The sequence below is a fragment of the Lactuca serriola genome, chromosome 5, assembly GCF_051521515.1.
Source record: "Lactuca serriola cultivar US96UC23 chromosome 5, Lser_US96UC23_V15, whole genome shotgun sequence".
NCBI lineage: Eukaryota > Viridiplantae > Streptophyta > Magnoliopsida > Asterales > Asteraceae > Lactuca > Lactuca serriola.
Window position 1 is genome coordinate 258,620,352 of NC_136412.1, and position 4,456 is coordinate 258,624,807.

Consider the following 4,456-nt stretch of genomic DNA (forward strand, 5'->3'; position numbering starts at 1 on the left):
AAGAAAGCACGTCAAGAGAGGTACGAGATCGTCAATGCATTAATGGCTTGCAAATTAAAGGAGGGAGAATCTGTCTGCAATCATGTATAGAGAATGCAGAGATATGTAGAGAGACTGGAAAAGCTCTATGTGTGTTTTGACAAAGAGTTGGCCATAGATATGGCCTTAACTCTTTGCCTCTAAGTTATGATCAGTTTATATTAACTTATCATTGGAATAACATAGATACCACATTGACCCAACTCCATAAATTTTTGTAGACAGATGAAGAGGAAGGCAAATCCTCAATCAATTTGGAATGGAAAGGGCCATATTGGATCGTCTAGTAGTGGGTCTAAGCCCAAGCCCAATTCTGATATTCCAGCTATTAGTGATCCCAAAGAGTTCGTTTGCTACTATTGCAATGAAAAGGTCCATTAGAAACGAAGTTGTGCGAAATACTTGCAAGACATGAAGGATGGCAATGTCATTCCATTGTCAGCAAGTATATACATTATTCAAGTTAATAACCCACAACTTACTTGATCTTGGGTCCTTGATACAAGATGTGGTTTTCACATTTGTAGGGACTAAAAGAAAGTGAGGAAGTGGGGCATGGAAGAATAAATTTGATCATGGGGAATAGGTGATCTTCACCTATTACCAAGATTGAAACTTACAATCTAGTGCTTAGTAGTGATATTAGGATTGATTTGTTAAATTATTGTTATTCATCAGAAATGACGTGAAATATTATTTCTTTTCATGCATTTTTCAGGAAAGGTTTTAAATATTCTTTTGATGATATGAATGGATCGATTTTAGCTTATAAAAATGGTGTTTATGTTTAAAGCTTTACCTTATAATGGTGTGTAAGAAACAGTTACGTGTGTTGATAACTTGGGCAATAGTGTATTTCATGTTGGTTCGTCTAATGGTGTAGACAAAGCATGTGTGTGGCATTGTCAGCGTGGACACATTAACAAGAAACACATCGACCAACTCTAAAAGGATGAAGTGTTGGAATCATTTGACCTAAGGTCAGATGATAAATGTGAGTCTTTTCTTTTGGAGAAGATGACAAAATCACCTTTCACTGGGTCTTGTGAAAGATGTGAAGTTTGTTGGATCTCATACACACATATGTGTATGGACCCTTCATATCTACCACAAGGGATGCTAATCGATTTTATGTGACGTTTACAGATGATTATAGCAGATTTAGATATATTTACTTAATTAAACTTAAATTAGAAACCTTTGAAAGTTCAAAGAGTTTAAACACGAGGTCGAGAATCAATTGAGCAGGAAGATAAATATGCTCTGATCTGACAGAGGCAGATAATATCTTAGTATCGAGTTCCACAACTATCTTAAGGAATATGAAATAGTTTCATAACTAACTCCTCCTAGGACGCCACAACTTAATGGTGTGGCTTAGACGCGTAATCAGACCTTGTTATACATGGTTCGTTCCAAGGGTATAATGGTAAAAGTGATGGATCGAACCTTTCATGAATTAAGGATTTAAGTTCAAAAGGTTTTAAGACAAAGGAGAGTTGATAGGGGTGTAGGGCTTATCATTAACTTTCCGAGCATAAAAAGAACGTCGAAAACGGAGTTGGTACGAAGAAGTTATTGCTTTCGAAAGATAGGAAGAATATGGGTCTAGTCAAGTACGTTGGGCGTACAGGGTGTACATTAGACGTACTAGATGCATGTGATTGCGGATTACCAGCCTGGTACGTTGGGTGTACCAGGACTATGTTAAGCGTACGACCGCTACACTCAAAACCTAATTTTCAGGCTTTAGTCCCTATTTAAACATCTTAACTCATGGAAACCTTCCCCTTATTTAGCCTCCATCCCCCTCAACATGTGATTTCGAAACCCTATCCCCTTTGAGAGTTTTCTTGACCTTTTTAGGTGTTTTGGTATAGTTTGGAGAAGGGAGAACTCATTGGAGAAGATTTGGATTGCTTAGAGCTTGTAGATCCTAACTTGGTTTTCCTTATTGCATCTTCTGAAGGTAAAATGTCTCAAACTTGATGGTTCATTTGTTAGAACTTGCTTGTGAGTGGGTTTTTGTGCTTTTTAGTCCCATGAGTTGATTCTTGAGAGTAAATGCTACTCCAGAAATTTTAGGTTGTTTATTTTGAAGTTTTGAGGTCCCTTGTTCATAAAGTTTGCATCTTGATGGTTGTTAACCAACCATGCATGAGTTGTTGACCTCTTGGTGAAATTAGTATACTAGATTTGGGTTTTAGGTTTATTGGAGCCAAGAAAAGGCGTCAAGTTGATGACTTTATTAATTAAGACACCCACTAGAATTAGATCCGAGCCTTGGATGTAAAGTCTTATAGGATTAAGCACGTTTAAGTGAGTCCTTGGTCATTTTGGTTATGTTATGAAGCTTAAGTTTGGTGTTGTGCTCTATTAAGTCATGCTAGGTCATAAAGTCAGGAACTTTATGACTCTAGATGTCCATTAGGCTTGAACATGAGGATTTGGACATTTGATCTTCAAGGAATAAGACTTAAAGATGGAGTTTTGGGGCTTCAGCACCTTATGTCGGGTGTACTAGGGTAGTATGTGAGTCGTATGCACCAAGGTGCCATAATGGTCCATTTTTAGGCCTTGAGTCTTTTGGGATTTGGGCCATAACTTGTTGGGTCAAATATAGGAAGGGTAAAATAGTCTTTTACCTATAAATATGATAGAGTATGAATTAGACCTTGGGCTATGGAAAATTGCCTTAATTATTGATTAGGGATAATTTGGGTATGTTCAGTGTGAGGAACCCGGTAGCAGCAGCGTGTGTGATTTAGTTATCTCTAGATTGAAGTTAGTCTTCTCACTATACCCGTAGATCAAAGACACCAATGCCGATCCACTATGATATGCTATGTAGGATGCTAGATGTCTTTGTAACTCTTGCATTGTATGATGGGTTGGGCCCAAGGGCATGCATGTCGGCTAGGCCTAATTGCATGTGAAGGTTGGGCCCATTATATGTCAGGATAGGCCCATTGTATGTCTGGCTAGGCCCATTTGTATGATATGTTGGGCCCATTGATTAGGAAGTTCTATGCCCATTATTATGGGTTGGGCCGAATGCATAGGCTAGGCCCAATGATATGTATGGTGTGTGGTATTTTGAGGAACTCACTAAGCTTTGTGCTTACGGTTTCATAGTTATGGTTTGTGGTACTTCCGATTCGAAAGGGAAGGACCCGACGTGACTGCATACCATCCCCTAGAGTTTATTCCGCATTTGATTAATCATGATTTTGACTCTGATGTTTAAATACTATGTTTCGCATCAACTGATTTTGGGAATGGAATGTTATATGAATTAGTGTTATTAAAATGAAAATTATACTATGAATTTATGGGACGTTACAAGTTGGTATTAGAGCCTTGGTTTGAGGGATACAGGCACACTCTCGGGTGTGACTGAACTCAAACTGCGGAATTGGTAATATTTTTGAAGAAAATAATTCTCTAAAAAGACTTTTGTAGAAAAAAGGGGGTATGATGTGTGCAATCAGTCGAGCTCAAGTAAGTGATTCCCAGAATACCCGTACATGTTGATATGTTATATGATATGAATGCTTGCATGCTAGAATGAGGCTAGGGATACTTTCAGGAATTGCATGATAGATTGTCTTGATATGTAATGTCTTGTAGCATAGGAGAATTGGATGTTATGCTAGATTTGGAATCTGTATTGGTAGCAGTAATTGCTAAGTGTATGCTTTAAAAATTGTATACAATTAGGATCATATAACCCCATAATCATTGATTTAGCCTTATTTCCTATTCCTTGTATGGTTGTGGTCCTGGGGTAAAGTATTTTATTCAATAGTCTATTTAATCTTGTATTATGTATAATTTGCATGCATAAGGCAACCAGAAGTAAGAATACCTATCATGGTAGTAGTAAGTGAGCTTAGGATGTCCTTTATTGTTTTGTGGCTTGGAGTGTTACTGCATGAATGTTGCTTTCTTTGAGCTTGATGGTACCCATTAGTGATGTAAGTTAACAATTAATTAAATACGTTAAGTTTCATGCTTCAAAGGTTAAATAATCTTAGAGTGATGGATTTGATCATATTGTGTAGCTCATGTCTGAGCCCAACCGTTGCATGTGATTGTATTCATGAAGTATTTAGCTGACATTAGTAGGAGTTCTTCAACAACTGATGGCAGGGTGAGGTTAAGAACCTAAGAGAGCCTACGAATTGCAGTAGTGAGTTTAGTTATGCTGCTTAGCAAGTAATTGGAGTACCAGTTTGAGAAGGTGACTTAGAGGATTCATGATAATTCTTGAGGAAAATATGGATAGGTGTGGAAGGTAGTATTGGGCCCGTACTATTGAAAGCACAAGATCCATACTCAAATCGAGGAGAGTCATAGAGAATCTAGGAATCCTATAGGTGGAGGAATTATTTGGTTATGTTCTAATCGTTTATAT